Raw genomic sequence first — 21,289 nt, 5'->3', positions numbered from 1 at the left:
ATTCTTTGAGTGTAGTCTTCTGCATGAAAGAGAGGCTTAATTTACTGTTTTCAATTGGAAATGTCATTGGCTAGTCAGATGAGTTGAAATTTACCCCATTCAAAGGGCCAGCAATTATGAAGCACCATATAGTCCTACTTAACCCCTTTTTTTAAGTGGGACTTAAATATTACATAGGCTTTGTGCAGGCTCTCTGCACAGGCATGAATTTCTTGCTTTATCACTAGGAAAATACATTCTCAGAATTTTTTTTGAAATGATCAGTATTAATAGAGCCATCCTTTTATTGCTTGCAAGTGGTCAGTTACCCAAGATTTGTATACTCTCCCTGCATATCTGAGATTATTTGAGTATGAATCTGAACTGTGATTCTCAGATTATAATGGGTTTATCTGCAATATCTAACTAATTGAAAATATATTGTAAAATCACATCAACAGCGTCAATGTTTTAAAAATGTAATTATATGTATTTGCGTTTAGACTGAATGTATTTCTGTTTGGTAGTTTCACAATCATGTACATAATTTTCTTTTCCATTGTTGCTCCCACAGGAAATGTCTTAGGGGTGTGGGGGAGGGAAATTCCTACATTCCCTGAGTAGGCACACGCAATAGGAAACACAGCTGGTATTTACTGTTCTCTACAGCAAGGAAACTTCAGCTTCCAGCAGATTCTCAGCCCTAAAGCAATCAGTATTTTTATCTGGAATGGTTATTGCCATTCCTGAAGTCAATGTACTGCATGTATCATGGAGCTAGTTATTACACAGAGGGAAGAGATGGGGACAGAGAAGGTGGCGTCAAAACAATTTGTGGATTTTACGCCATCTCAATAGATTGACAGATGTGGTTTTAAGATACTGAGTTTTCATAGTTAGCTACAGTAATGACTATTTTGCTGGTGGGTTGGCAGATAGGTAACTGAAGTTGCATTTGTTTTGGGTTGGCATACTAGTTGTAAACTCCTGACCACATACTATGATAGAGGAAATCATCCATTAGAAATTGAGAGAAACTGAACAGAAGACATAGAGGACATTTTTGCAGTGATGGCATCCAGTGCTAGTCGATTATCTTTTGTTAGGCTAATAGTAACCTACCATAAATCCAAAGCATGAAGGGATGATGTAGTTAATTGGTCATTAACTATGTTGCTGACACTGCAGTACTGAGCGGATAGCTTTTGATACTGTTCAGCATAATGTCGAATAAGCTTTTCTGAGCATTTGTATGATTCAAAACATCTGGGTAAGCTGTTAATTGTTCCTGAATGGTATTTGCTTCTAAATGCTGCATAGTGATCCAATAAAATGGTTAAAAATCATTTATATCCATTACATAATGTCCATTATCTCACAGCAAGACTATTCAATTTTCAACAAAGTAGTAAAGTACGGTCCCTATTTAAAATTCATTTGTAATTTGTATGAAAATAGATGTGGCCATTATGCAGTTTTTTTCTTACCAAAAGTGTATTTTAATAAGTAGCTCAAAAAGTGAAGATAATATTTTTAAAAGTGCTATATGAAAAAATCACATTAACAGGTCCAGTGCACATTTCATTATAAAAATGCACCATAGGCAGTTTATACTCCTAAAATGTAAAACAGAAGATGGTTCGTATTGCCAAATCCTTCACCGCTGTTGACAGAGTAAATGGATTAATATCTATGCAAAGGCTTAATCCCATCAAAAGTTATGACTTGATTGACTTCACCTTTACCACTTCAGTTAGAAAGATATCCAACATGGATATTAATTCCTATAACACATACTGGCTTAAATCACTTAATTTACATGGAGGATATAATTGTTAGCAAAATTCAATGCAGCATCTCTGAGCCAAAGGCTGTGCAATAACTTAACATCTGGTGATACATAAACATATTTGATTATTTTTTCCTAAGCAGAGATAATGAAATACTTAAATTATCATCAAGCCTATATTTAAATAAAACCAATAATTTTGGGGCATTCTAACAGTTTCCTTCCTACCATATGGACAGTGGTACTCTGACAGAAATTTAAATTTACCACCAGTAGCAACATCTTTTCTGCTCTATTCCTAAACACTAAAATGTGAAACCCAGGGGCAAGTGTATGTCTCCATAAACTGGATGGCTGCCTTGTACGTTGTATTATGCTTCAGCAACTGGTGCGTGGTGAAAAATTATTGGGGTTAAGTCCCAAAACTGCAGCCACAAGTGGAAGATCATTTTTAGATTTCCATATGCAGCTGTGGGATTTACATTTAAAGTGCTTACTCCATGGTCAGAACAAATAATGGAGATTTAAGTGAACTTACATTTTTCCGCTATCATCTTTCTCAGCCGAGAAAGGAGACAGTTTGGTCAAGATTGGGCCACAATTCTTATCACTGCTCTTTCAATACTAACTCTGTGTAATTTAATCTATGATTGTATATATAGTTTTCCCAAGTATAGGAGAGCTGGTGGCTGTGTCAACAGAGAAGCATGGTGGTGGGGATGGTTTCAGGGAAAAGATCAGGCATAAAGCCCCTTTGAAAATCCAAGCCTTAAACCTTAAGGGAGTTGTGTCCAACTCCCATTGCAATTCAGTGGACAGCTAATTCCCTTAGACCCGTTTGAAAATCCCAGTCTAAATTGATAATGAGACATCCAGGGGGAGATGTCAGAAAGAGAGGCTGATATGTTGGATTGGCTGTAAAAAGACAAGTCAGGGGGAAGGTAGGTCGGCACACAGTCATGAGTACATAGATGGTAATTGTAATCCCATGAGTGAATGATGATTTCACTTAAAAAAAAGGGTGTAAAGGAGGTAGGGGGCAAGAAGGGTGCCTTGTGGAGTCAGCAGTGGCTCCAGGCACCAGTGCTCCAAGCACATGCCTGGGGCGGCAAGCTGCAGGGGGCAAGCTGCTGATCCCTGTGAGGGCGGCAGTCACGCTGCCTTCGTCGGCTTACTTGCGGGAGGTCCGCAGTCCCGTGGATTCGGCGGCCATTCGTTGGTGGGTACGCCAAATCCGCGGGACCAGCGGACCTCCCGCAGGCAAGCCGCTGAATCTGCGAGACCAGGGACCTCCTGCAGGCAAGCCGATGAAGGCAGCCTGACTGCCGTGCCTGAGGCAGCAAAAAAGCTAGAGCTGCCCCTGTGTGAAGACACCTGTGGAGAGGGGAGGGCCTTCAGGATGAGATTCTAAAGGAGTGATCTGAGCGGTAGTAGTAGCTTTGAAGATGATGGAATCATTATTTTTATTTGAATTACTGTAATACCTCAACTGATATTGGGACCCCATTTTGCTAAGTGCTGTGACAGACAGGTTCTTCCCCAAATAACTTGCAATCTAAATCAAAGCCAAAGCCAAAATATTAGGAGGAAGTTATGTGTGACTGAAATTGTCAAAAGCATCAGAAAGGTGAAGGGATGGGGGGGTGAGATATGGCCAGGAAAATGTCATTAGAAACCTTAGTGAAAGCACTTCTGATGCAGGGGTGAGAATGGGAGCCAGACTGGATGGCGCACATGATGGAGCTGGAGAAGAACTCAATATAATGGTAATAAATGGAACATGAGTTTAAAGGTGAAGGAAAGATTGGAGATGGGGCAGGTGTTGGAGATGAAGGTGGGGTGGAGGGTATTTTTTATGGTGGGGACATTACTCATATTTTGAGAGGAACCAGCTCAAAGTGAATAAAAGGTGAAGTAGGAGGGAAAGAGATGAGCATGATGATGAGAAGGTTAATAGCAAGAGGGAGGCCTATGGGGCAAATACAGGGTTACAGATAAAGAGGGAAATGTGTATCCTCAGCTTCAGTGGCAGGGGAGAAGGAGAAGAGGTGTCATTTTTTTTCAGTGGAAAATTTGGGAGTAGTTGCAAATGATTTTGCAAAAAAAGGTATCTGCTCTCTGTGGAAAAAATTGATTTTTCATTAAAAAAATGGAATGCCCCCAAACTGATTTTTTTTTTCAGTTTTCAGCCAAAAAAAAAATATTTCATTTCTGAAATGCCACTGTGGTGCCCATAGGTGCTGGAACGACTTGAAGTGGTTTCCATTACATACAGGGTTTACAGTTTGGTTCAATAGCTCGCAGCACCCCCAGTATACAAATTGTTCCAGCACCCCTGGTGGTACCTCATGGAAGTTGTACTGTTCTCCTACATGGTTTGGGTTCCCTGGTCAGACTACATCTCCCATGATTCACCATCTTTTGCCATGACATGCCCCATGTATCCTGCAAGTCACTGGCCATTGAAAGCAGACACGTTTAATGAAATATTTTGTTCAGTTGAAAATCCAATTTTAAGACCAACTTAAAAAGAAAAAATGGGAAAAGTAGTCTAAAATTGTCAATTATAAGAGTTTATTATTGTAACCTACGAACACCCTTGCTTTTACAGAGAACTTTCTACAACCATAGGAAAACTCCCTCAACAGCAATCGTGTACAGTCACTTTTAAAATAGAGAGACTGTAAATTCACACCACACAGCAATTTGAAGCATCTTTCCAGCATCTGTCATTAGGAGGGACTGTAGTTGAAAAGTGAAGACTTTACTAGTTACACTGAGGAGGTTTCTCAAAAATTACTGTATGAATACTTTGTTAGTGAGAGCCAAAATATTCTGTGTCTGCTTGAGTTGTAGGCGCTTCTCATAAAGTGATTAATTGTGGTTCAAAGACTATTGGTCCCTAGTGACTCCTAAAAGACACCTCTGCACTGCTGTAACTGAAAAGGTATCTACACTCCCAGAGAGTTGCCACGTTACTCAAGGTTTCTCTTCACATATACACTTCAAAGCCAGTAACAGTCTTCTGGCATAGGCTGATGGAAAAAAAACTCTAGTATAAATCAGTTCCCAAACTCTGGTACATGAGACATTTCTGTAGGATATGCAGGAGAAACTGTGTAATGGAGGATTTTATTTAGCAGCTGGTAGATCTGGAAGGGGGTACACAATAAGAAAAGTTTGGGAACTTCTGCTCTCGTGTATACTTTGAGGCATCTCTGTAGGCCCTCTGCAATAGAAGAGTATCTAGCACTGACTTTAGCACAAGTTCATTTGTTATCTCTGTTTATGCGGACATTTATACTATGCTCATCACTATACTATCTGAGCTCCTATTAATTGCCTCATAGCAATTAACACCCAAGTAGGATTTTTCTTGCAAATCTGCTTTCCATGGTCTGTTGACAGTTAGGAATAGGCCTGTCGATTTTGACTCCCACTGAATACTTGCTGAATACTTGCTGTTTGTTGCCTCCAAGTATCTCTCACCTTGGCATCTGGAAGAAAGAAGTGACCAGGAAGGACATTTTGAAGTCATATCCTGCTCTTCCTTCTCCTCCTCTTCATATGGCCTACTCAAGAGGATGGTACTCAGACATAGGAAGGATGGTCCAGAACTGACTGGAATAGCTGGAGTCTCCCAGCTGCTTGCACTTTAAGAGGGGTGGGTCCAGATCTGACTGGGGTGGAGACTGAAATGAAGATTCTATAATCACCATCCCTGCAGCGTTGGACCTCATCTACTTTTCTTCTCTTTTCTCAAAGAAGTTTGGGAGACCTGGCTTGCTCTAGTAGTGGGTCTGAGGCCAGGCAGCTTCCTCTTTGATTTTAGTGGCTAATGAAGCTGTCTTTGCTAGAGACTGGCTGCAAACTCAGCAGACATCTTTCCACTGGCTGTCTTTGAGTTATATTTTCAAGCTTTTCATCAGAACCAGTAGTTCTAGAAAAAATTTTTTGTTTAAAAATGAAAGGTGAGATTCTGACATCAGCACATGACTAAAACTGGGGCCTTATGCATGTGCCTGTCGTGCCTATACCTGAATCTATTCCTGTCAGAGATTTTTTTTTAAAAACACAAAACAAAATAAAACCTGGGGCTTCATTGTTTTTCCCCTTTAGAAAAATTATTATGAAGGGGAAAGCATTGCTCTTAAAATTTCACAATGTTCACATTAAAGTTGGTGCTGCATAACAGCTGGAAGAGGAGCAGTTTGTGATCTTGTGGCATGAACAACAGGAGTGAACAAGACAACCAGATGAGTTTGAAGAGCTGTATAGAACTTTGTTTTCAGAACCTGTCTGTACTCGTGTAGATGTGTAGCAACCCCCATGATAGTCTGTTAATAGCCTAAATTAGGCAAAAGTGTTTTATATCCCTATCTTTGCATATCAACTGTTAGGTTTCTCACTGCCTGTTACAATGTCATTTGACTGTTAGAAGATATTCCATAGTCTGATAAATTATCTGCCAGTTCTGTGCATGGAGATCAGACAGGAGAGTAAAACAAAACAAACACAAAAATAAACAGGACCCAGGTGGCAATCTTTGGTTTCGGTTATTTAGCTCAGTGATGAAGAGTGGACCAATAGTACTTCAGTGGGACTGCAGCAAGCACTGTGAGAGGTTGACTGCTCCAATGACTTGATCCTGCAGAATGTGATTTCCATTAGCAAAGGTTTACCAAATAACCATCCTCACCAGGAAAAGAGCTTTCCAGAATTAACAACCATATGCAGAAGGATGGAGCTTTCAGCAGCTCAAAGTCCACATTAAAAAGGATATCCCAATGTTGGAAGATGTTAGGGAAACTGCCTTTCTGATCCCACAAAGTCTTCAGATTTCCAATATGTTCCTTGTATTTTTGATCCCCATTAAATTAGGTGCTTAGATGTCTATTTGCAACTTCAACCTTCCTCCTTAGAACTCCAGCTGACCAATCTGGACTTGCTGACAGATTGCTTACAGCCAGAGCCTCAGATGGTTGCTTCTGTCTGTAATTCTGGCAACATTTTCAGGAGCATCTGGCTGTACATGACAATTTTTTTTCTAACTGTCTATTTTCCATATCCATTCACGTGGCCACAGGACTATACTGTGCATTTACACAGTATACATACACTTCAGGTTTAATACAGTAGAAAATATTTCTTACTGTATTAAAACATATACATTGCTTAAATTTGATATATGGGGCAAGAAAAAACAAGCATAAATGGGATGTAGAATTTTTCCTTTTTTAAACAATGAAAAACATTTTCTCCATTTTTATCATGGCAACAAAAATGTAAGCTATTCATTTAGTGTTTGGGCAAACTCATTTTTATTGCTTTTCCATTTAATCAGAATTCATATTCAGTATAATATTGCATGTTAAAAATTCTTGTTGGATAAGAACTTTCCCTGATGATTCATCATCATATTTTTAAAGATGGTCACTGGCCGCAGGATTCATGTCTCAAATTTAACTCCTATACCACCACCATCACCAAGTTGGAGGATATTTGGATCCAGTGTTTTGATCTGAGTTAATTTCATCTCTAAATATTTTAGAACCACAGAACATGAACTGACACCAGCTTCTGAAAGATTTTGGGTGAAATATTTGACCACAAGAGTGCCATGGCAACGAATTGATGTATATGATAATGGGGTGAAATCATAAATACACTAACCTATAGAAGAAGGACACCTTAACATTGTTAAGGGGAGGAAATACAAATAAGTAACAGAGGAGAAACCCCTATTGAATATGCATTAGACATGGTAATATCAGTGTAACATTATAAAAGTGGCATCCCAGGGCAGTAGGAGAGAGAGAGATGTAGCCCTTAGGAGGGGCCAGAGTGATGGCCACTGGTGAAGATGAGGAAGGTGACAGTGATGAGGTAGATAATGGATAACATTTCATGTTGTTCTGCAAGGGATGGTGAGAGTATGGATGTTCAGACTTCTGTATTATCTCTATCTACCTTACTGAGGTAGAGTGTGTATGACTTTGCTAAATGTATTAATAAATTATTTATTTGTAAATATAAAAGAGTTCCTATAGTGTGAGTGTTGCATCTATGCACATCTGGGTTCCCAACTATATAATAATTTTAATAATATTGGCCTTGATCTTGGGAAAAGAACCTGTCAACCCTCAAAGTGATAACTGGGAATTTTTATTGATAATCTATAGATCAAGCTACAATAGGAAGTAAGAATTGTGATGTTTGTGGCTAGCTAATCAGTGTTTTAGAGGCTGGGCTGTCATTTCCAAACTACCAGTATAGCTTGGTAAGATTGTAAAGGAGAAGTAATACCATTTCTATACAGAAAAGCAGTTCATTTCATGAGCTCCTTGTCTGAATATTCATTTTATTGAACTAAAAATAAATTGTGTCTTTCACTTCTCCACACTACAGTCAAATGATTTCTTCAGGCAAGACCACTATGATGAATGCCATCTGCCGCAATTCCCTGCAGGTTTGTTATTGTTTCTTTATGATTTTTTTCTTAACTTTTAAAGGTCAGAAAAATTACTCTGAAAGTTCAGAAGAGGTAAAACTACGAAACAGTTAAGCAGTTTAGGTCAACAATAAGTGAAAGAATGAAAAGAAAGATCAAAACAAAATCTTCAAATATACATTTTTTTCTTCCTAATGTGACCAAGAGAACTGAGGTCACAGATTCATAGATTACAAGCCAGAGGGGACAACTGTGATCATCTAGTCTAAATTTCTGTACAACACAGGCCATAGGAGTTTCTTGAATTAATTCCTGTTTGAACTACAGCATATTCTCTACAAAAACATCCAATTTTGATTTAAAAAATCCCAGTAATGGGGAATCCACCACAACCCTTGGTAAATTGTTCCAACAGTTATTTGCCCTCACTGTTGAAAATGTGTGCCTTATTTCTAACTGGAATTTGTCTGCTTCAGCTTCCAGCGATTGGCTCTTGTTATACCTTTGACTGCCAAATTGGAAGAGTCTTCTATTAGCAAAATTATGTTCCCCATGCAGATACTTACAGACTGTGATCAAGTTAGCCCTTAACCTTCATTGATAAGCTAAATAGATTGAACTCCTTGAATCTATTTTATAAGACCTTGCCCAATTAATAAGTACATCAGAAACAAATAAAAAACAATTATTTAGTTTGCCTGGTAATGAATAATAGTAAACAGAGCTGGTTGGGGAAACTTCAACAGAAACATATTCCATCGGAGTTCAGTTTAAATGAAAATGCTCCATAAAATTGGGTCAGTTTCACCAGAATTTCATTTTGGAAGAAAACTAGTTTAAAAAAAAAAGTTCCTAAAACATGTAAATAACATAGGTGTTTCATTTGCATGAACCAATAATGAAATAGAAGATTCACTTAAAGATCTTCTCTAAACCTAATGAAAGCCTCACTTCTCACTGCAAGGTGACATTTTATAATTCTTCTGATTCTATGATTTTGTTGGGGGGAGTAGATGGGAAAAGCTCATTTCAGGTTGTATTGTCCTATTGTGAAACTGAGCATGCAGTAGAGACATAACACTGTAGCAGAGAAATGTGTGAACAGTTTTGAAGATAAAGCTAAAATGGTAATGCCTACAATATACAGACCCAGAAAAGGCAGGTCAATTGGGCAGTAAGACTCAGTAAGGAGAATTTGAAGAGCAGTATTCCTTTGGAGGAATACAGTAGAAAAGCCCTGATCCTCCTCCTTTCCATGTGCAGATTTCAATGACTGTCCCTGTGGGCTGGTTAAAATTGCTACTGCATTTTTTGAATTACTTATTTTTGTTGTAAAACCAATATTTTGTTCATTGCATTTATTGTAATTATTTTCAGGGTGCAGTTTGCAATTTAGTTGGGTGCCAGATATACTTCTTAATCATACTAGAAAAGTTACTGTTGGGTGAGGCAAGACCCCTTTTTCTCTCTCAGAGGTCTGACTGAATTGGCTCCCTACAGCAACAAATGAAAGACTAAGATGAGACATATGTCTTATCCCCTGTATAGTAGGGCATTGCAATTAAGACAATGGACTAGTTCTGAAATTACATTTCTGTGTTTGCATGTTGCAGAGTACTACACTAAATGCAAGTTAGCTCAGGTGAGAGTACACTATAGATTGGTAAGATGCCATGAATATTGTGTCCAGCTTATGAAGCACTCAGTAAATATCTGAGAGAAGTGGACCTGTTTCTCATCTGGTTCACCAGCTTTATGCAAATGTTATCCATGGATTTCAATGGAATTACAGTCAATTTAAAATTGGTGTAAAGCATAGGGCCTGATTCTCTATGTTTCTGGGGACCTTCAGAATCATTTCAGTCACTGGCTGACCCTCTTACTTTATCCTCCTCTTGCCTTCTTCAGAGAGCACCTCTTAATTAACTTCTAGAAAGCCACTGCTCTTGGCTGGCAGATAGAGCCAGTGAAAATCCAAAGATGCCTCCGAGCACATTTTATGTCTTTCCAGGAGTTCTTGAACAGTACAAATCTAAATCACCAAGATAAGGAGGTTATCAGATAGTGGCCATTCCCAAAATATGCTAGGAACTTTCCAAACTGAGGGGGAAACACAGCCACTGCCACAGTGATTGAAATGGGCTGGGGAAAAGGAATGTTACATCAATTGAAGGGAATGGAGGTCCTGTACAGTGTACGTAAGGAACAGAACTGGGCAGAAGCAGATGTCTACAATTGTTTCCAATTATTTAAATCTGGTTTAGGGATAAATAGGTTATAATAAAACAAGAACAATCATTTATGGTATTGTATAAAACTATATTTAATATGAATGTTTCAACTTTTCTAAGGATTTTCTTCTCTCTTTTTAATAAGCACCTGGCACAATATTTGGTGGTGGTTAGGAAATCTAGCAATGGAATAGCTGTTTCAATTTCTTTCTCTAAACTCTTTGTGTAGAGTAAGCTTTTTGACCAGTTGTATTATCCCCTTGCAACCTTGTATATTAGCTGCAGTATAGACAGCTTGTTTGGTAATTTTTTTTATCACTCATAGCTCTTTTCTTGCTTGAGCTGTTGAGTCATTTTGAAAAGAGACATCGTTCTAGCTGAACCACAATGGTAACTGTTAACTCCAGTGAAATATAGTAAATCAGTGTATATCAAGCCAGACAGACGATCTAACATCTATTCATAACAGAAGTGAACTAAAGACCCCCAGGCAAGAAAAGCATGGGGTAAAATTCCATATGACAAGATAAAGAAAGCATAATGAGATTGTGATTATAGGCAACTTCAACTTCTCTAATGTCCCTACAGAAATTTGTGAGACATGACATAACGCAGACAGTAATAATAGTTGTAGTAAATAATTTCTTTCTGAGCCAATGTGTTTTAGGAACCCTAATGGTAATATGCTGTCTGTCTCTCCTATTTAGGTCCATGACGAACAATATATGGGCCAAATGTTTGTGCTTGTGTAATGGCCACAGTCTAAATCAGAGCAATATTTTGCACCATACCTAGATGAAAACAGTTTATTTATAGATTTTTGGCTTTTTTTAATGTGAACCTGTTTTGTGTCTTTACACACTGTTTTTGGTATCTCTTTATATAGAATCATATAAGGTAATGCAAAGACCACTTCTCATTGGAAACACATGATGTGTTCTGGGAGTTGTATAACATCATTTTTAGGATCTCTTTAGACCTATTGCATTAGATAATATACTGACATATAGGAAAACACAGTCCCTATCGCAAGCCAAGGAAGTTGCGTGTGGGAGTGAGGGGTAGGATACATAAAAGTAGGATAGGTTAGTAGGTGGGATATGAGTTGGGTTTCAGGTAAGAGATAATTAAAGGAGAAGGGGAAGTATAAAGACAAGGATCAGGACGATGAAAGCAGATAGCATAGTGTTGTGGTTTTGTGAAAAAATGGGTGAATTATAGCTGGTAACAACAGAAGTCAGAGTCAGGAAGTCAGTTGTCAAGAGAGTTGGGTAGATCCACTACCACTCACATATTCCTTACCCAAAGAGGGTGGTGATGATGTGCTTGTGCAGTGAAGGTTGTAGCATCCAAGGGGTTCAGGTTCCCTGTAGGTCTGATCTTGGGAAAGTGCCAATATTGATGATATCCCAGGTGATTTAGCAAAGTTTTTCCAATGCAGATGGAGTACTGTACTATATATCCCAGTCACGCCACACAGGCAAGCTTATCAATAGCCTTTTAGAGCTGCTTCATCACATCTGTTCCTCTCTTTCTGCATGAGAAAAGCTAACAAAGCCAGCTGACCACCATTTGCACACTGCTTCTCCTTGTGATTGACCAGCACTACACAGCTCTCTCAGCAGGGCTCTCTCTGATAACAAACAGCCATGCAGAACAAGCTATGCAGCACAGGCATGAGAAGGCTGAGAGAATTTGAGCAGAAATGCCATGGGCTCTCACAGTCTGGGAAATGATCTTCTCTGCTAGGTTTAAGAGAGGAACCAGCTGTGAGGCTGGAGTGGAAGGGGAGGATGTGGGCAATGGAGAAGGGGAAGACAATGCTGATGGACACAAGAACAGAAAATAAAATACGAAGGAATAGAAAATAAAACATAAACACAAATTAGACATTCAAGAGGGAAAAATAGCTTTCATGAGAAAAAGAAAACTATACTAGTATAGATGGAATTGGAGGAAAATAACAGGAACTTTTTAAAAAAGAAAATATGTTAATGAATAAGAAAAATGGAGGGCAAAGAAAAATGAAGTTTTGTTTATAAAATTATTTTATTAATAAATTCAGTCCCATTTCACTTTCAACACAGTCAGTGAAATGAGATGCCCCCCTCTCTCCTTATCCATGCTGAAAAAGTGGTGTCTCTAAGGCCATTTTTCCTGACTGAATCTTATGCTGACTGGCTAATGTACTGAAAGCTACGCATCCAGGCATATGTACTACAGATACAAATGACCAAAATAACAATAAAGTACAGTTTAAACACTTAGGATAGTTGAGGCGGCTGATATCTTCCTCCAGAGCTGTTCTCACAGAATCAATGAGCAAGGTTGATTTAAATAAGAGTGAGAGATTAAATCAGGACATTTTTAGTTGAAACTCCTCCCCACCAAAATAATAATAATAATCAACCCCCTGCCCTGAAAACAAAACCATACACCACTGTTCACTTTGATTCAAGCCAAGATGTTTTTATCACAGGTTGTCAGTGCACCACTCAGGCTTTATTTCATAAGCTGATACCATCCTAATTTAAACTTTGACTTGCTATTACAAAGTCTAAATCAGAAGATTAAAAACCTCCTGCTATAGATTTTTTTAATGTAAAGTGACAGTTTAATTTGGCAGAGTTGTGCTGAAAGGATACTTAAAGCTTGTAGAGAGTGCCAACATCAGCAAGCTCCAGAGTAGCTAAAAATGAAAACAGAAACATGAATAATTAACAGATAAGCTCCGGTTCTCTAGTTTTTTAAATTATTTACTTTTTTAAAAAAAGTCTTTCCTTCTGCTCAAAGTCCCAGAAGACTATTTTTTGTAATAGACCTGGCTTTGTTCACTGAAATACATAAAACCTTTAAAAAAATTGCCTTTGTTTGTGTCATACAAGGGAAAAAGTAGTGATATGTTGATGTTGAACTAGTTGCAGATTAACATGTGATCATTCATGGAGTTTTCCCTGCTGTCATTCTAATGGTGGATTGCACCCAGGATGAGAAAAACATTGAAAAGTATAAATGTTGATTTGCACTGGTAAGATCAGATAGCAGAAAATGATCTGATATTAGGTGACAGAATGAGAAATGCATGTACCACAGTGTTGTCATGGATTTTACTTTCATGGTATGCCTAGTATTGCTTATTTAACTACTATGCTTATATTTTAGTGCCAGAAGAACTAACTTCAGAAAATTACCCCTATGGCAATGGTTCTGATGTGCCGAAAATACTAGTTGCTCAGATTTGTCTTGTGCATGTTACTAGGTGGCATGTCACATTCTTAAGGTGGTAGTTGCAGGTATCAGAATTACAGCTGTTCAAAATGACCAGATGCCAGAAACATGCAAAGCTGTCACTTTGCAGTTCAGGTGCATTCATGTGCAAAAACTCATATTTTCATAAGTGCATCCATGTATTTGAACCTAGAAGGAATTTTACTGTCTCTGTCAATGGATGCAGTTATAAAAAATGCACCAACTTATAAAAATGGAACAAGTCTGCTAACAAAACCTACCCATTATTGTCATAGCAAAATCTCACTTTTGTGTAAACCTGCAAAATCTGTTTCTCTCTCTCTCTCTGTCATACCAACAGTGTTTTTTTGTTTGGTTGGTTTTGTTTTTGCACTTATTTTGAAACATCACAGAAAACATTAGAAAATCTTTGAGTTCAGCAAGTTATAGACAGTTTGTAAGGAACATGCATATTGCTACTCGTCACCTTCTGGACTTCTGATTTCATTAGAATTCTCCCAACAAGTACAAATAAGTGAAATGTAAATTTGTCTTCCTCCAAATACTGATTATATGGTATATTTGTATAATTTCCTTTTTCTGGACCTGTTTTTGTTGCTGCCCTTAAACTGAAAAATAATTGCTATCAAATTAGCAGAAAGAAGACTTCACCTTACCAATACGATTTCTGTATTTGGGGAACTGCAGCAGTTATCACAGGATATTCACAAAATGAGATTATAACTTTCCTGTGTATGGTCTCCACTAATATGAAGATTAATTTGTCATGTCTTATTATGGTTTTATATAATTCATGTATAGACCGGACCCTGCAGACCCTTAATTGTGTGAATAGTCCTTACTGTAACAGGACTACCAGCACAAGGATATTGTGCAAGAGTTTTCAGTATCAGTTATGATAGCATTTCTCAAAGTGCATGCCTTCCCTTCATCTCTAGGGGTGAAAACAGATATCTCAACTGTTCTTTAGAGTCTTGGGTCTCCTTAAACCCAACTGCAGAAGGTACAGAGAGAACCTTCAAAATGTGAACCAAGTGCACCAATGATTCAGTTTCCACAGAGCCTAAAGCAATAACTCTGAGGTGTGAACTGCCTCATTTATTTCAATGGGTGCTAATTCAGATGCTAAAGATGATATTTTCAATATCAGCATTGACTAGTTCACTGCTTATCAAAGCATGTGAAAATAAGATAAATCATCTTTTGAAAGGCTAAAAGATAAATATGCTTTTACTAATATGTAGTGAGGTGGAAGGTTGGGGGCATGATGGATTTAATTTTACTGAAGTGAGGTCTGAGCTTTCATAGGTTTCAAGGCCAGAAGGGACCGTTGTGATTCCTTAGTCTGACCTCCTGTATAACACAGGCCATAGAACTTCCCCAAAATAATTCTTAGAGCAGATCTTTTAGAAAAACATCCAATCTTAATTTGATTTTAAAATTGTCAGTGATGGAGAATCCACTACGACCCTTGATAAATAGTTCCAATGGTTAATTACCCTGACTGTCAACTTTCAGTTTGACTTTGTCTAGCTTCAGCTTACAGCCAGTGGATCACGTTATACCATTCTCTGCTAGACTGAACAGTCCATTATTAAATATATGTTTCCCATGTAGATATTTTTAATCAAGTCTCAAGCTTAACCTTCCCGTTGTTAAACTAAACAGATTGTCTATCACTATAAGGCATGTTTTCTAATCCTTTAATGATCAGTGTGGCTCTTCTCTGAACCTTCTCCAGTTAAACCACATTCTTCTTGAATTGTGGGCACCAGAACTGAACACAGTATTCCTGCAGTGGTCGCATCAGTGCCAAATATAGATGAAAATAACCCCTCTATGCCTACTCAAGATTTTCCTTTATATACATCCCAGGATTGCATTAGTTCTTTTGTCCACAGCATCACACTGAAAGCTCATGTTCACAGGGCTGGCTCCAGGAACCAGCTTAGCAAGCAGGTGCTTGGGATGGCCACTCCAGAGAGGGGCGACAGGTCCAGGTATTCGGCGGCAATTCGGTGGAGGGTCCCTCGCTCCCGCTCAGAGCGAAGGACCTCCCACTGAATTGCCGCAGATGGTGATCGTGGCTTTTGGGGGGTGGCGCTGCTTGGGGCAGCAAAACCCCTGGAGCTGGCCCTGCATGTTCAGCTGATTATCTACCAGGACCCCACATCTTTTTCAGAGTGATTGGTTCCCACAATGGAGTCTTCCATCCTGTAAGACTACATTCTTTGTTTCTAGATATGTACATTTACATTTAGCCATATTAAAACACATACTGTCCGCTTTCACCCAATTTAACAAGTGATCCAGATCACTCTGAATCAGTGACCTGTCCTCTTCATTATTTACCAGTCCCCATATTTTTTAGTCATCTTAAATTTTATCAGTGAAGCAAATTCTCAATGTGACCACCATCCTATTCTTTGAGGTAAAAGCCATTGGCCTATGATAGTGATATCTGTCTTCCTGGCCTGGCTGCTGTAACTAAGGAAGAAGACCCAACAAGGCATGTGTTCCTGTGAGATATCATGAAGCATTCAGCAAATACAGGAATCATCTGTCTGTGTGTATCTCATAGCATAGACTCTGGAGAAGAATATTCTTTGGTGCATCAGAGCAGTGAAGCTCTACACTGTGATATTGCATCTTATTCTCTTGAGGTAATTTGAACAGTTGTTAAAAACTAAATTATTGAGGAAAAAAAAAGATACATTCTCCTTTCAACCCCAGTAATACTTATGTGGAACTGTAGAAAGGAAAAGTTTTAAGGCTAGAGTGATCATAGACTTGGGATAATTAAATAGACAAGTGTTCTTGTTCTTTTCTTTAAATGTCAGATTGTGTTCTCATTATTTTAAGAACCTTAGTTAAAAGTAAATTGGTCACACATTTCTTTCTGTGAGACATCTTGCCCTACCACATGTCTTAGCTTCTTACCTGATAATCTGAGCAACCGAGTAGGAAAGAAAATACACTATATTATAACTCTGATTAAATGCAAAAGGAACCATGCTGATACTCCTGTTTTAAGTCAAGTCATTGGTAAAAAGGTTAAGACCACAGCATCAGTCTTGATTTTGCATGTTGTGCTTGTTTCCATTTTCAACTTTAGACACATTGACAAGCTTGCTTGGCATTAAAGAGGGGCTTTTTTACTGTGGAAAAAATTCAAACATAACCAGCTAAGATCTCTTCATTTTAACTTGATTTTTCACAATATTTTTTTTTGCCATATGTGCTATTTCTTGAAAGATATTAGACCAGATTTAAACAAGAGGTAGCTCTTTCTCAGTCCCTCTCTTCTTCATACTTTTGCTGTACCAATTTATTTCAGGATCAAATACTTAAAGTCCGTATTCAGTACTAACTCTGTGATTCAGGATTGACCTGGAATATTGAATTTATGACATCAGTGTATTCCCACAGGAATAAATTGTGATTTCACAAATAAAGAACTAACTGCAGAATCTGACAGAAAGAAAGAATGTTTTGCAAGGGAATCTCTTTTATTCAAACACTAACTTCTCACTTTGAATAACACTGTGCGGAAATGATTAAGCAAATAGAATGACATCTGTTTTAATATTATTTGTTCTAGTTTGTTGTGGAAGCCATTCATTACAGTTATCTCAGCTGATAACCCATACTCTAAAATTCCTATCCATACCATTTTTACATTTGATCACTGTATCATATACAATCAACAAGCTTTTGCCATGTCCCTTGAGTTAAATCAATCCTACTGTGAGCTCCACAGAAAACAAAGAAGTGAATGAGATAATGAGCTATCTCATGTCCTAGTTTCTAAATGAAGCCAGTGCTTCAGTGATGCTAATGGCTGACTGTAAAATACATGGTAGTTAAGGGAAAGTAGAGCATAGGTTGTTACAATTAGTAATGGCTATATGCAGAGGAGACGGAAAAGGATTCAAGGAAACATATTGCCACTTATATAGCCTATATGAGGACTAAGCAGAATCACAGTCAGTGCAGAGGCTTCTCCATCCCTGCTCTCCTGGGGCATTGCCCCAAATGCAGTGTGGGCTCAGGAAAGGGAGGACCATGAAAAGGTAGGATCTTGGATATTCTTCTCCCTACACTGGCCTGTGATTCTGGCAGGTAGGGTGCACAGTGGGAGTATGCTGCAACCCGTAAGGGTGAAAAGTGGAAAGGTTTCAGTATCAAACCTACTTTGCACTTCCACCCCATCTGAAACATTCAGGCCAAATCACCCCAAAATATAAAGCATACACATTCATTTTTCTGTTAAAAACTTAACGTCTACTGTAAAGAAAATGGAAATTTTCAAGAGATAATTTTTAGCTTATTAATTACAAAAATATTTAAAATGATCACCTCATTAGTAGTTTGGAGGAATTGATGCAGGAATAGTAAACGCTAGCTTGTTTGTAACCAGGGCCGGCTCTAGACCCCAGCGTGTCTGGTCGTCCGGCGGCTATGGTGGACCTCCCGCAGGCATGCCTGCGGATGCTCCACCGGAGCTGCGGGACCAGCGGACCTTCCACAGGCACGTCTGCAGGAGGTCCACTGGAGCCGCGGGACTGGCGACCGCCAGAGCGCCCTCCGCGGCGTGCCGCCCTGCTTGGGGCGGCGCAATTGCTAGAGCCGCCCCTGCTTGCAACCTGTTCTACATGCATGCATTCTTTCAAAGTAAGACCCTACTGCTGCAGATTCTTATTAGCAGGGATATTACTTGCTACCTTGAGTTGTCCCATTTCAGACCACTTGCAAGCATTTCCCATGCTAAAAGTTGTGCTCTGGACTGTGTCCTAGAAGCTGTGAAAAAATTATTTTGCGTAGAGAATAAATGGACACAAATCTGACATCAGGAATTATAACATTCAAAAACCAGTAGGAGAACACTTCAACCTCTCTGGCCATTTAGTAACAGATTTAAAGGTGGCAATTTTGCAACAGAAAAGCTTCAAAAACAGACTCCAAGGAGAAACTGCTGAACTTGAATTGATATGCAAACTAGATACTATCAATTTATGCTTAAATAGAGGCTGGGAATGGTTGAGCCATTGCACACATTGAATCTATTTCCCCCATGTTAAGTATCTTGTCAAACTGTCTTAAATGGGCTGTCTTGATTATTACTACAAAAGTTTTTTTTTCTCCTGCTGACAACAGTTCATCTTAATTAATTAGCCTCTTAGAGCTGGTTGGGCAACTCCCACCTTTTCATGTTCTCTGTATGTGTGTGTGTATATATATATATATCCTCACTATATGCTCCATTCTATGTGTCCGATGAAGTGGGCCGTAGCCCACGAAAGCTTATGCTCAAATAAATTTGTTAGTCTCTAAGGTGCCACAAGTACTCTTGTTCTTTTTGCGGATACAGAGTAACATGGCTGCTACTTTGAAACCTATCATTTTAATTGTATGTAATACTTCTTTCTAGATACCATGTCAGTGGGTACATAACCAATTATTAAATAATCTTAAGAAATTAAAAGTACCTGATGACATAGAAAGCACAGAAAAAACATAGTGTAGGAATATAAGTGTTGTGGTTTGAAGCCATTTACATATTCACAATAAAAGGACAAGCCTTCCACAATGGAACACTGCATCAAGTTACCCAACTGTGCTATGGGAGTTTTTGTTCTCCAATGTAAGTCTGCTTAAGCTCAGACACTTAAGATATGTTTTCACTGCAGAGTTTACCCGGGTATGGGAACCTGGGTCAGCCAAACCCAGCAGCAAGAGTCTACCCTATTAAGCTGCTGGAGTCATACCTGTGCAACCATGTCCACACTGATTCTTCAGTAACCCAGGTTAGGCACTAGGATTTCTGGGGGCATGTCTCATGTCTCAGGACAAAGACCTGTTCCAAGAGATGGCATTACTAATGTAATGTCGATTTCTACAGCTGGAGGCAGATAGAGGGCTTTAGACATGATGGAGGGCATTTTGAACAGTGTCTTTTCACCATGAGAAGGTGTGGCATGCTTTGTTGAAGAGATCATGTATGCTACATAAAGACATGGCTGAGTGGAGACATGATACAGGTTTAATAGCTGTAGATTCCCCTATGGATATCCATGGTGTCTCTGTGACCATTGTTAATTTAGAAGACCCAGCCTATCCTCTACTGCCCTGGCTCATGTAACCGTACCCTTATTTAAGAGTACCTGGCAGAAGATTTAATTACAAACTGAGCAGATGCTGAATGGGGGTGGAATGTTCGTTTGGCTGGCTGAAGGCAAGATGATGCTACCTACACACCCATTTGGATACCCTCATGTCCAGTGCCATTCATGTTATTGGGTCATGCTAAGTACTGCACAGCACATGCAAGGATAAGAGGGAGAGCTTTTGCCAGGAGTCGGTTGAAGATGGTGTTGGTTTGTAGGCCAGTGCAGGCAGTCAGAAAGTGCACCTTTGATAGCTGGGGCTGGGTCCACAAGAGATATAAGGGATGCTCTGTTTGCCCACATTCTTGCTTTGCATGGAGAAGTGGGATGATGTGGAGTAATGATATTCACCAGTACTATTCATATCAATTTATCTATTATTGTTAAAAAGACTTTATTACAAGTTTGGTTGAAACTTCCTGCCTCTTTTTTGCCAAGTACTCACTGGTAGATTGTCCAAACAAATACTTTATTAAAAACAAACAGGCAGGGACAAAGAGGAAAGATTGGTGGCGGAGTACTCTGAGCATGACAGGACAATGAGGGAGTAAGTCAGACAGCAGCAGAGGGAACTGTTCAAACAGCTGCTTAGCCTGATGACCAACAGGTAACAGACCCCAGCACCAGCACAGGCTGTGCAAGTGCAGCTATTACCAATGGGCTGTCCTTTACACTATATTGCCTCTAGCAGCCGAAGTAGCCGCTGGCCAGTTCTGGGGTGGGGAGGGAAATGAGCCAATCCGTACACTCTTGGAATGGAAGTGTTCATCGAAACAGATGTACTATGTTCACTCTATCCCCCATAAAAGCACAGGGGAAGGAAAACAAGTTACACTGGAGATGTGCAATTCTGTTACCAGTGACATTGCACTGATTGACATTTCTGTTGATTTTGTTTGCACTGTTTACTTTTATTAACATGCTCAAAATGCTCTGCCACCAGATTCTCCTCTCTGTCCCTTATCTTTTTTTTTTTTTGGTAGCCATTTGCTATTATAGCTGCTGAATATGTACAAGATCCATATTAATTGTAGCCAGAAAAAATACACCAAAGACCTAAATATACCGTTATAAAGGTTTGACTATTTTACTCTTTTTTTGTTTGCTTTTATTGTAGGCAGTTAGCTTAAGCCCTGGGAAAACAGAACCCCCCTCTCAAGTTTCAATATTTTAAAGTGTTTTTTTTTAACCATTGCTATATATTCATTGCCATCTGCCACAGTCAGAGATAATCTGAAATAGGGGCATGCAGTGACAGGTCAGAAATCATATAGTGCTTGTGTCATAGAAGGAATGTCTTGTGAGGCAGGAGGAAGTTACAGTTTAAGTAATATTCTTCAAGACTGATTCTGATCAGTAGTCTGAACTAGCCTCAGAGTCTCATTGGGTTATTTCATGAGCTGTGGTGAAAAACGCTATTAAC

Source organism: Mauremys mutica, chromosome 5, assembly GCF_020497125.1.
Source record: "Mauremys mutica isolate MM-2020 ecotype Southern chromosome 5, ASM2049712v1, whole genome shotgun sequence".
In the NCBI taxonomy this organism is placed as follows: Eukaryota; Metazoa; Chordata; order Testudines; family Geoemydidae; genus Mauremys; species Mauremys mutica.
Note: the sequence above shows the minus strand (reverse complement) of the source record.